Genomic DNA, 14,035 nt, shown 5'->3' on the forward strand with positions numbered 1-14,035 from the left:
TTTAGCGTCTTCTATTCCAACTTTTGTAGTAGTGCAATTAGGTTAATTCCGCTGCTAGTTATGCTTTAATAATGTAATTAGAGGTCGGGGTGTTACACCTATTTACCAAGGCGCTTCCAACTGCTACTTTCAAGAAATTAGTTTCCAGATTGGATTGCCTCGTATCAAAGATCTCAAGTTATGTAATCATGAGGGGGAGTAGATGCGCGCTGCACTCTTTTTCCCTTAACCATGGTTTTTTCCCACTGGGTTTTCCTGGTAAGGTTTTTAATGAGGCAGCATCGTTCGCGCATTAGGAAATATTTTATTTTAAGAGAGAAATTTTATTTTTGTATAATGGACATCCAAGGGTGAGTGTTATGAAATATAATATGGATGCCCATTATACCCCCATTAGTATTTCCGTAATATTCTAGGGTTCAGTCAAACCCTAACTATTGTATCCTATATATACCCAGTATTATATGGAATAATGGACACAACCCTATTCTCTCTCTTATCTCTTTTGTTTATTCATAACAGTCTTCAAATTATGGGTTGATTTGATACCTGCAAATTTAAACTTACATGAACAGATCTAAAGAAAAAGAAGTGAAAGGAGAAGGTCTTGTACATTTTTTTTATTATTGTTCTTTGAGAGTGGCGAGCAAACTGCAGTTCTTGGATGAGAATTTGTATTTTTAGTTAAAATTTTTATTATTACAAAACTTATTTTAAATTTATTTACAAAAAAAATTATGATAAATACCAAAAAAAAAAAAAAAAAAAAGTTTAAGATAAATTAAAATTTAAAAGTGAGCAAAATCAACGGACAAGCTAGAATAGTCCATTCTTATTTAAGGGCTAAGATTTAATACATTGTACTCCCTCCGTATTTATTTAAGAGATACACTTGGCCGGACACGGGTATTAAGAAAAAGAATTGAATGAATAAAATAATAAAGCAAGTGGGGTTTGGCTAGATATTTTAATAATTAAACAAGTGGGGACCATGTCATTTTGTGGGGGTGGGAGGTGAGGTGGGTTTATGAAATTATTTGTTTAATAGGATGGTGGGTCATAGGGTAAATTATATGTATTATTTAATTAGATGGTGGGGTTGATAAGTTACTAAAAATGGCAAGTGTATCTCTTAAATAAATACGGCCGGAAAAGGCAAGTGTATCCCTTAAATAAATACGGAGGGAATAGTGGCTACCATTTTATTGTGGCTATTGTAAAATTATCCATATATATAAAAGTGTGTATGTTTCTTTTTCTTTAAAGTTTCATTACCATTCAATACCACATCTTCGGTCTTTGTTTGGTAAACAATAATGGATTATATTTTTTTTCATTTGGTTAAATAACCAAAGTTATTCCAGTAAATGGTTTTTTCAGCCAGCTAAAAAGTTAGCTTTTAAGACAAAACAAAAGAGCAGTTTGGAATAGCTTTTAATTTTTGGCTTTTAAAGTTGTCGACAACATTCAACACCCGATTACACATGTTTATAAATAAATAAAAAGCCAAACAACTAACCAAAAGAACCAATAGAAAAAATCGGGCTAATCAGCTAGGTAAACCAACTAATAGTCAATTGCCAAACAAAATCTTAATGTGAAAATGAATTGTAATAAAATAATATGATAGACTAGCAAATTAGCATTACTCCATAAAGTTAGGTATAAAAGTATCATCACTTATTATTACCGCTAAGTATGAGAGCGCCAGAACCTTAATTTATCATACATCTGGTTATACAAGTACGTAGTAAAAATAAATAGTTATACTCCGTAGTCCGTACTACAGTATCTTATAACATGATAGTATACAATCTTCCCTATCGGATAATAATATTTTTTTTTTTTGAGTTAATGAATATTTAGGGCATGATTTGGTTTTTCGGTAAACTAAATTAATAACAGTACTTACAAATTATATGTGTAAATGTTTTTAAGTATATAAATTAATTGGCAAACGTAACATAAATAAAATTGAAAAGAGTTGATGACTGGTCCCTCCAACATGGGGGCTGTTATTCGGATAGTCCAACTTATCGTGAAACAAATTGGCCGGTAAATCGTATGGATATAACACATTTCATGTGCCTGCACTCTGCAGTACACCCCCAAACTCCATACACATTTCTAATTTCTTTCGAGCATTTCACCTGAATGTGTTTGGGATTGAGGCAAATATTAAACATGGGTTTGGATGTGTAAGAGAGCGACTTAATTATATCGACGATTCAATACCGTTCTTCTTTCCTATTTTTCTTTGCAAATTTTTCTCCTTTTTAATTTTCTTAACATATATGTACTCTTTTTTAACGGAATTTTCATGAAATGCCCCCGAGTTTTCAGGAAATTCACCAAATATCCTCAAGTTTCAATAATACATAAAAATACCCCTATTTTAAAACTTAATACACCAAATACCCCTAAGACGTCATCAACCCTAATTAACCCAATTAACCCACCCATTAACCCATTTTTTACAAATTAATCTACTAAACTCCTGATTAACCACTTTTTCTTTTTCTTTTTTCAATCTCCCCCCACCAATTTCTTTTTCCAGGAATCCCCAATCACTCACCTCTTTCCCCATTCGACCGTCATCGGTGATTGAAATCCCAGAACTAGGAAACCACCGCTATTCATCAGACTCCGACGACTCTAGGGCTCATTACCGTCGCCGGATTTCAATCACCGATTCCCCCGACATATTATGGCCATCTTATGGTCGGTATTCCCCGGAGCTTCACCTATTCGATTTCATGGATGCAGTACATCTTATGGCCGGTTCTCCGGAGCTTCACAAGGAATTGAGGTAATAATGGCATGGCGTTCTAACAATACATGACTGATTCATCAAAACTCCAATGTCCATCATTTTAACCAAGCAACAACAATTTTTCAGCATTAAACTAGTAAATTTCGCGTCTAACATTCAACACAATGAACACATACATAAAATCTCACACTTCCAATACTTATTCAACCAAATGTATTTAAAAATAACAAAAAGAATAGACCTTTTGAGGAGAATCATTATCAATTTATCAGGCTCAATGATTTCGCCTTCTAACTCAACATCAGACTCAACAATTTCATCCTCCTCCTCTTCTTCTTCCTCTACTTCTTCAACATGTGGCTTCACATCCTCATCACTCGTCGCTGCCCTGATTCCCCCGACAGAAGAAGAAACAGCCAAAGAAGTTGTAGCCCTATGCGTAGGCGGAGGCAGAAAAGGTGGGGGAAGAAGGTGGTCGTGACTTGAGGAGAGAGAAATCGAATCCAACGCCCAATTGATCGACAGCGTTGTCTAGTGAATTCAATTGATCAGCAAATTCCGGTGAATTCAATTGGAATTTAATACGGAGTAAACAGAATCAAAGATTAAAAGGTAATAAATCATACACAAATGGAAATATCCAGAATCCAAACTTTAATTTGTAGGAAAAAAAACCCACTAAATTAATACTTAAAATTACCCAAAAGCAAATTAATTAAACGAATTAGGAAGAAAGCTTCTCCACCGGTCAGTCGAAGAAATTCAATTTGAATTACTGCCATATATCAAGCACAGGCGGGGAAGTAGTGATTAGAAGGCGGTGGTGGATAGTTGGTGGGTGGTGGTAGCGGTGGTGCGGGGCGGTGGTGGTAGAGGCTAGGTCGTTGGGAAGAGGAGAGAGAAAATGGAGCATCCCTAATTCCCTATATCCACCATTAACGGATAAGTTAATTAGGTTTGTTAATTGGTGGGTTGATAAGGGATGTTAAGTAGGGATTAAGTGGGTTCATTAGATGTTAATTGGTTGATTATATGATTGATGACGTCATTAAAGATATTTAGTGTATTAAGTTTTGAAATAGGGGTATTTGATGTATTAAGTTTTGAAATAAGGGCATTTTTATGTATTATTGAAACTTGAGGACATTTGGTGAATTTTCTGAAAACTCGGGGGCATTTCATGAAAAATCCGCTTTTTTAAAGTTCTTTTTTAAACTAACCTTGTTTTCTTGTTCTCTATTTTCGTCTTGTTACCATTACCTTTACTTTCTTAAATTTGTGTGTTTATTCTCTTAAACTCATCCTTTTGCTTTCGGTTCATGACACTTAATTTTAGCTCTCCATAATCATTTTGAGACAAAAGTTTTGTTGTTGTTGTGTAATTACCGGCCTACTTAGACCCTGTTCTTTTTGGCTTAATTTCAGTTTCAGAACTTATTTCGAAGTTCAGTTCAGTTCAATTCAGGAGTGTTCAATTCAGTTCAACTCTAAAGAACAGGACCTTAATTATGCAACTTCGAATTAGAAACTAACTTAAACAGAGTACTTCGTATCAATTGTATATACTTTCTTTATTCTTTCAAATTTGTCTGATTTTATGACTTATATAAACATACTTCATATAAAAAATTATCATGATATTGCTGGATTCTTATTTTTAGAGCTCCCATAAAAAACGACTTCGATTAGTAAAAGATGTGATCCGAAACAAAATCAAGTCAAATAAAAGAAGATGTGATCCGAAACAAAACCAATTCAAATAAAATCGCACAACCTTGAAGTTTTTCTAACCGCAGTTATGTATACGGTTCGTGAGCCTATGAATCTATGATATACTGTCCCTTGTATCATTTTGAATGATTCTGTATTTCTTTATATGAACTTTAATCGTCTCAGGCTTTGTTCGATTCAACTCATTTCAGAAAAGAGGATTCCAAATAAGATCAGATAAGACAACTTCGGAAAAATAAATGTTGGCCAAATATAATTTATAACTGAAATAAGATTGGATAAGTTCTATAAAATTTATATAGGCAATTTAGAAGGTGGACTATGGTGCATAGGGAGCATGATTCACCTTAAAAACACTAGCATATAATTAAAAGAACATCTAGTTACGTGAAAAGAACATATTCCCTATGTTCTCGAATATTAGTCTCTTTTAGAATCTTGACACTATTCACAATTGAAAAGAATCTTCTAATTTCTTTCCAATACGTACTTCAAAACATATTCATGTGAGATCTTATTTTGTTCGTCTTAATGTGTAGTTTAACAATATCAAATTTTTATATATTCTAACATACGTATTTGGAGATATTTATGTTTAAATAATATGTTGAAACGAGTTGAAAAGTCAAAACAGGACTAATATTTAAGAACGGAGGGAGTAAATACATTTTTTATTTATATTTTTAATAAATAGTGAAATAAAATATTATTTTTAATAACAAAAAAGTGAAATACTATATAGCTGTTATTGCATGTTCTTTTGTCGTAGTGACATGTTCTTTTGCTTATGCACGTATGTTCTTTTGGTGCACCATGCTCATTGTGCACTATGAAGGAAATAAGGCCCTTGGTCCGTATGCATTTAATACTAAGTCTAATAAATGTGGTTCAGTATTAATTAACAAGTTAATAAATTCAGTGAGATCAAGTGAACTGAATGCCTAGGTAGAGGCCGATTCAGTTCAAGTGGAATTAATAATATTAATCCACAACTTACTCTTGACTGGACCCGTAGGGTCACACAAATAGTACGTGAATGGATCAAGTACATGCATTTAAGTGAGTATATTATTCATTAAAGACTCCATTTATTAACATTCGGAAACGACGGATCTCGGTTCTAGTAGGAGCTGAAATCGTCAAAAGACAAAATAAAGAATACTCTGGAAATGATGATGTTGCCGGAAACGGAAATATGGTTAATGACGGAAATATAAAAATTATCCAAGTCGTAGATGCTGCCGGAAACGGAAACATGGCTCGTATCGGGAAATATTATTGGAAATAGAAATATTGCCGGAATCGGAAATATTTTCGGAAACGGAATTATTACCAGAATCGGAAATATTGTCGGAAAAGGAAATTATTTCCGGAATCGAAAATATTAACGGAAACCTAAGTATTTGCTCGAAACGAAAATGAATTCCGGAATCGGAAAACGAATCGAAAGCTCGACAAACGACAAGCCGGCAAGCGAGTCGGCCCATCGCTCGACGAGCAAGGCAGCAAGCTCATGGGCCGCACCAAGCTGCAAGCAAGGAAACAGCTCATGGGCCGCGCCAAGCATGCGGCAAGGCAGCAGCGCATGGGCTGCGCCCAGCCTGCGAGCATTGTGTGCAAGGCCTGCCGAGGCATGGGCCGAGGCAGCACGCACACCCACGTGGCCCATCGTGGTTGCGTTGGGTTGGGTTGTTCGTCTTGGGCTCCAAGAAATATTCGATTGCTTAATTCCCAAGTAACCTTGGATTAAGTATACCTAGTTTTACTAGAATTCAAATAATTAAGAGTTTAATTAATATTGCAATTCTAATTGAATAAGAACTTCAATCCTAGTAGGTTTGGTAATTCTATTCCTAGTAAAACTCAAATTCCTTATTTCCTACACTATAAATATAAGGCTAGGGCCTCATAATTATAATACATCAATTGAATTGAAAACATATTCTTTATTCCCATTGTGTTCAAGGGAGAACATAATACAAGGCTACCCGAATACATTAAACCTTAATTAAAATCCTAGTTGGTTAAACCTAAGTCGGATCCGAACGTGCTGTGGACTTTCTACGGAGGGGCAACGTTTGAGGCTCTAAAGACTTGTTCTTGTTCGGTTCGGGAGCATCTAGGGAAGCCACGCATCACATTGTATGTCACCTAAATTATGCTAATTGGCTATGTGGCAATTAATTTGGATTCTGGCTTTATGGTTTTTCCGCATGAATTATATTGTTGTATTATTCATAACCTAACAGTGGTATCACGAGCCTCTAATTAATTCCATAATCAATTATAGTTAACATGTATTAAATTTTATAAATTTGCAATGAATTAAAGGGGTGATTAATTTCGTGTATATAATTAATTGCAAATTCGTGCGATTATTTGATTATATGTTCGCAGGATTTTTCGGCAGTTTTGTCAATAATGGTCGAAATCTTATGTTTTTATAGTGAATTTAGCATGTAAACGACGTTTTAAAATTTTGACAAAAATCAAAGATTTGATGCCGAACCCAGAATTCCCAAACTCGAAGCCTAACTATGACTTTCAGTAGTTTTAGTTTTTCGAATGCAAAATTTGTAATTTTTATGATGCATGTTAAATTAAATATTTGCGAATCTTGTATGTAAATATTGATGATTGACCTACTATATGTTTAAGAATTTTAAGGTATAATCTTGTTAATTTTACAACCTAATTTGTAATTATAATTAATTCGTTGAATTTCAAATAATTTAGAATTTGTTTTGAATTTCATAATTAATTGATAATTTAATTAGGATTCTATGATTAAAAACTACCATAAAAAATTTTAAAATTGAAAAGTTTTAAAATATTATGACCTAGATTTTAATCCCTAAGAATATATGTATTCGGAAATTAATTTGAATAATAAATTTTTGATTTTCGCTTAAATTTAGTGAAATTAATATGATTATTAATTTGTCGTTAAATTTAAATATAAAACTTATTAATTTTTATAAATTGGTCACAAATCTTGCACGCACGAAACAATGGCAGTCAAGTGTTACACTTAAGGGGTGCTACATAATGCGGGCATGCGACGACGAGCAAGGGAGCTCGTCTCCCATGTGGTACGAGGCAGCGAGCAAGCAAGAGCATGCGCGCGCGGGCACGTGCCTGTGCGGTGTGTGCTGTGCGGGTGATCGAGCAAAGCGATGATGCGTCGTAGCGCAAGGCAAGAGGCAGGCCAGCAGCACAACGAGCAAAGGAGCTCGCGTACCGCCGCGCCAAGCCCCCTGCCCAGCGCACAGCAGCAAGCACAACATGGGTTGTTGCATTGCTTGCTGTAATGCATCACTCGGCCAGCAACAAAGCAAGGCATGGGCGCTGGACGCTGGCGTCAGGTGGCGTTTAGCTACAATTTTTCCTATTTAAACCCCTAATTCTGAGCATTTAGGGAGGGCAAATCGAAAAAATAACGTCGTAATACAAAAATTGCCACTCAAATGAAAATCCAAAAATCTCATACAATTTCAAAGTTCTAAGCAATTGGGAGCTCCAAAAGGAATTCTAGCCTAAACCTAACTGGGTATTTCCGAATCCCAACCTAATCTACAATGTTTCTATGATTTCTATTTCAAAATGATTAGTAAAGTTGGCACTTTTATTCTTAAAAGTGTCACTTACAACAATCATATACTTTTGCAAAATCCACACTTTGTGTGATACAAATACAAAATTTCAAGATTCAATGATGTTTAAGGTTGTTTGTAATCACTTCCTTAATCATCTTCAAAATATGGAGTAATAAAAAATGAGGTCTTTCTAATGTTTAAAGGTCTAATCTTTGAGATTCAAGACTCCATTTTTCAATATACAAGTTCAAGTTTCCAAATTTCAAGATTCAATGATGTTTATAGTTGTTTGTAATCACTTCCCTAAAGTAGGATCATTTCAAAATAGGAGCATATCAAAGATAAAGCCTTTTTAACATTAAAAGGTCCAATCTTTGAGATTCAAGACTCCTAAGTTCAACATTTCAAGTTCAATATTTCAAGTTCAACATTTCAAGTTCAATTTCTATGTTCAAAATCCAAGACACTTTAGGTTGAGCAACTTGACCTAAAGTTGAGATTTTTGCTTTGAATCCGTGTCGGACGCACTTATTCTTAAGGAGTCGTTTGGCGTTCGGATCTCATGTGCTAATGTTCAATTTCAATAATCGCACCTTTCAATTATGCCTTTCAATTATGTATTTCAATATCGCACTTTTCAATTATGCACTTCAATATCGCAATTTCAATAACCCTTTTAAATATCGCACCTTTCAATTCCGCACTTTCAATTATGCAACTTTACTTGCCTAGTCCTTCTAGGAAATGTGGTTTCCCATCTAGTCCCTTTCTAGGTGGTGATGTACTTTACTAATTTTACACTCATTTTCTATTGTGATGTTACTTTACTTGTTTATTGCTTTCATCACCTCACATGCTAAATACAATAAAATACAAGGTTACACCACGCTTAACGAAAATAATTTCTATTTGTTCAAAGTACTAAATTCAAACCCACATAGTGTCATAACTAGGGTATTTTCGAAAATGTTGTGCCATGCATTTGAATAATTTCTAAAGCTCGCAGAATAAGCATCTCGTTCCCTTGCCCGGATCTCACCCATCTGTTTCTAAGATTCAATGCCTTATCCTAATAGAGTCACTTTTTGGTTTTTCCAAACGGGACCCTTAAAAATGTTTGGTGGCGACTCCTTCAAAATTCAAAAATACAAAGGTTCTAAAACCGCCCTCGTAGGGGAATACACTACGAAACGCACGAAAACAAACCCCCCAAAATTCTGGCGACTCCACTTGGGAGTTCCTGATTTCAACTTCAAAAATACGAGCATACTTTGAGTTGAAAGCACTAGAGGAAAAAACATCATAAGTTGCCCTTAAAATAGGCTTATAAGTTGCCAATTATAAGGGCAAAATATGGGGGCGTCACTTTTGTGAAATTATCAAAAGTTGCCCTTAACAAGGGCAACTTATAATCTTATAAGTTGCCCTTGTTTGCAACAAGGGCAACTTATGTGAAACTTATAAGTTGCCCTTGTTGCATACAAGGGCAACTTATAAGTTTCACATAAGTTGCTCTTGTTTGAAACAAGGGCAACTTATAAGCTTCACATAAGTTGCTCTTGTTGCAAACAAGGGCAACTTTTGAATTCTTTTTTTTGAAAAAAAAAAATTTGCAATATAATTCTTGATATTTTGCAATATAAAATTCTGGATTATAATTTATAGAATACTGTTTCACCAAACATCAGCTTGTCATTCCTAAAAAATGATATAAATTTCAAATTTCCAATAATATTACCGAATTAATTCAAATGTAATTAATTAAATCGATAAATAACAAAATAATGTAAGAGTCACGGATAACTACAAGCCTGCTCTATTTATTACATTGAGGGTAGTTCACAATCGTTGAAGTAAGTAGTCCACTTGTCTCGAACTTCATCCAACTCCTCTTTGGTAAAGGGCCCCTCCCTCGGAGTTGTGAAAACCTTTAAAAGAACAACGTACATGCAAACCAATAAATTAAATTAAGTTTCATATGCGAAAACATAGATTATATTGGTCGCGAAAACAACTTTCTGAGTGTATTAAGATTCATTTCAAGTTCTTTATGCACATCTAAGGCTCACTTAGCTCGATATAGATCATATTTGGCCAAAAATGGCATTTTCGATCCCAAATATCAACAAATGAACCTAAATACACTTTCTAAATCTTTTTCATGATTCATATGATTAGTTATATGTTTATACGACTCATTTCAACTTCGTTATGCACGCTTATGGGTCATTTGGGTCGATATAGATCATTTATGGCCAAAAATGGCATTTTCGATCCCAACTACCAACAAAAGAACCTATTTCCACATTCTAACCCTTTTTCATAATTCATATGATTAGTTATATGTTTATGAAACTCATTTCAAGTTCGTTATGCACGCCTAAGGGTCATTTGGGTCGATTTAGGCCATTTATGGCCAAAAATGTCATTTTCGATACCAACTACCAACAAAAAAACCTATTTCCACATTCTAACCCTTTTTCATGATTCATATGATTAGTTATATGTTTATGAAACTCATTTCAAGCTCGTTATGCAAGCCTAAGGGTCATTTGGGTCGATATATATCATATATAGCCAAAAATGGCATTTTCGATTCCAACTACTAACAAACGAACCTATATCCACATTCTAAACCTTTTTCATGATTCATATGATTAGTTATATGTTTATAAGACTCATTTTAAGTTCGTTATGCAAGCCTATGGGTCATTTGGGTCGTTATAGGTCATTTACGGCCAAAAATGAAATTTTCGATCCCAACTACCAACAAAGGAACCTCTTTCCACATTCTAACCGTTTTTCATGATTCATATGATTAGTTATATGTTTACAAGACTCATTTCAAGTTCGTTATGCCAGCCTAAGGGTCATTTGGATCGATATAGGTCATTTATGTCGAAAAAATGGCATTTTCGATCCCAACTACCAACAAACGTACCTATTTCTATATTCTAAACGTTTTTCATGATTCATATGATTAGTTATATGTTTATAAGAGCCATTTTAAGTTCGTTATGCACGCCTATGGGTCATTTTGGTCGATATAGTTCATTTACGGCCAAAAATGGCATTTTCGAACCCAACTACCAACAAACGAACTTATTTCCATATTCTAAACGTTTTTCATGATTTATATGATTAGTCATATGATTATAAGACTCATTTCAAGTTCGTTATGCACGCCTATAGGTCATTTGGGTCGATATAGGTCATTTATAGCCAAAAATGGCATTTTCGATCCCAACTACCAACAAACGAACTTATATCCACATGCTAAACATTTTTCATGATTTATATGATTAGTGATATGATTATAAGACTCATTTCAAGTTTGTTATGCACGCCTAAGGGCCATTTGGGTCGATATAGGTCATTTGTGGCCAAAAATGGCATTTTCGTTCCCAATTACCAACAAAAGAACCTATTTCCATATTCTAAACGTTTTCATGATTCATATGATTAGTTATATGATTGTATAACTCATTTCAAGTTCGTTATGCACGCCTATGGGTCATTTGGGTCGATATAAGTCTTTTATGGCCAAAAATGGCATTTTCGATCCTAACTACGAACAAACGAACTTATATTCAAATTCTAAACCTTTTTAATGAATCATATGATTCGTTATATGTTTATGAAACTCATTTCAAGTTCGTTATGCACGCCTATGGGTCATTTGGGTCGATATAGGTCATTTATGGCCAAAAATGGTATTTTCGATCCCAACTATCAACAAACGAACTTATATTCAAATTCTACACCTTTTTAATGATTCATATGATTAGCTATATGTTTATAAGACTAATTTCAAGTTCATTATGCACGCCTATGGGTCATTTGGGTCGATATAGGTCATTTATGGGAAAAAATGGCATTTTCGATCCCAACTACCAACAAACGAACCTATTTCCACACTATAAACGTTTTTCATGATTCTAACTATCCACAAATGAACCTAAGGACACTTAATTCGACTTAACATAACTGGTGTATATTTTAGTCTCCCTTGATTTATATATGTTTTTATTTCATTTTTATGTAAATAATGTACAAAGTGCAGCAGGGAAAAAGAGAAATATTGAAACTCAATGCGAGGAAAAAAATGAAGAAAAACTCAAAACCAGTTGGAGGGAAAAAAGCTAGTGAACAATGAATGAGAGTTAATAGTTAAACATATGGTCATAATAAATATAGCAATAGCAGCAAAGCACAGACCTTAAAAGTTTACCCAGTTCTGCCGTTTGTATTAAATTCCCATTCAACGTCAGTTTTGTTGACCCATTTAAGGAGCTTGGCAAGAAACACCACTTATCAAATCAACACCTGCAAAATTGTAATCCCAACATTAAAGCAAAATTTATAGTTTGCCTTTTCCAAACTCAGCAGGAAGAAAATATTACCGACAATGTCCTAGAACGAGCCATTTCTAAGAGTCGTTGGTTGTCTGATTTTGTTTCTTATGTGCTCAGCACACCAATAAGACTCCCATCTTCCCTCAATCTACGGGTGATAGCACGGGTGTCAACATCATCTATAATAATATTATAAAAAGATAGACTGAAAGTTAAAAGGGAAGCAAATTCAGACTAACAGATGCATGGTCTTCACGAGTCAAAGTTTTTAAAATAAAATTTTCAGCTAAAGACCAAGATTTAATGAGCACATACAGCAACCAAGGCCACTGCAACGAACAACCTACAGCAGCTCAACAACATTGCAGCCTTACAGCAGCAGCTACATACATGAGCGTTGACAACAACATGTCACAGCACTTCCGTATACTGTCATTGCTAAATCATTTACTATCTTTGTTCATGAAGCTACTGTCATGCGAGCAAGCAAACTGCAGCAACAGTCCCACACGAAGCAAGCAAATAGCACCAAGCCACGAGCAGATCAGCAACAGCAAACAGAACATCAACAAAGCAGAGGTACAAGTCTGTGCGCGCGCACAGCCTGCCTGTAGGGGCGCACAAATCTGCAAAAATCATGTAGTAAGCTCTGGGAATTGTGTGCGTGCACAGAGACTACAGCTGTGTGGGCGCAGAGGTCTGTGCGCGCATACAGACCCTCTTGTGTTGGCGCACAGAAGCACGGGCTGAGTATAAAAGACAGTCGCTGCAACATTTGAAGTAGTCCAGTTTTTTTTAGTTTAGTTTTTGGCCGAAGCTTAGCATATAGAATAGAGCAGCAGGAGTTGCAATGGAGGCTGCAGAAAATTTGGTTAAGCATCTTACGGTTAAAAATCGTAGAGAAAATGAGAATTGGTATTTGGTAACCAAAAGCTTTAGGAAACATCCACACTAGAAAATCATCAATCCACGATGCTGCTGGTTTGGCTATATACACTACAAGAAAACTGACATTTAGTGACGGAAAAATCAGTCGCTAAACATTAAAATTCAGTCGCAAAACGTCTTTAGCGACGGATTTGTGACTGATTTGATCCGTCGCTAAAGACCTGGTCGCAAAATTTTAACTGTCTCAGTTTTGCAACCGACAATATTATCAGTCACCAAATGGTAACCACTAAATCTGTTCTTTTTTGATGACTGATTAGTAATCATCGCTATTTTGTTACCGGATTTTCTAGTTACTATGTAGCGACTGACATTTTATTAGTACCTAATTGGTGATGATTATTTCGTGACAATATAGTGACCGTATTACGCAGTCACAAATTAACGACCACCAATTTCGCGGCAATTTAGTGACCGTATCACGTGGTCACAAATTAACAACCAACGATCTCGTGACAATTTAGTAACTGTATCATATAGTGACAAATTAACAACAAACGTTTAAGCAGTCGCTAAATTGGTATTAATTGGTACTGGCTAATTCCGTCGTAGTTTAGTGACTAAGTGATTTTAGTCGCTAAATTGGTACTAAATGTATTAGTTCCTATGTGGCAACTAAAAAAGTCGGTTGC

General features: G+C 34.9%; 1 long non-coding RNA gene across 1 annotated transcript; it reads right to left on the minus strand.

Annotated features, from left to right (window-relative positions):
• Positions 1–12,316: 12,316 nt before the first annotated feature.
• Positions 12,317–12,893, minus strand: LOC130466910 (uncharacterized). Its single transcript, XR_008927065.1, has 3 exons — positions 12,771–12,893; positions 12,504–12,634; positions 12,317–12,426 (listed from the first exon to the last, which is right to left on the minus strand). It is a non-coding gene; the product is annotated as an uncharacterized lncRNA (long non-coding RNA).
• Between the last annotated feature and the right edge of the window lie 1,142 nt (positions 12,894–14,035).

This window comes from Spinacia oleracea, chromosome 2, assembly GCF_020520425.1.
Source record: "Spinacia oleracea cultivar Varoflay chromosome 2, BTI_SOV_V1, whole genome shotgun sequence".
Classification (NCBI taxonomy): Eukaryota; Viridiplantae; Streptophyta; class Magnoliopsida; order Caryophyllales; family Amaranthaceae; genus Spinacia; species Spinacia oleracea.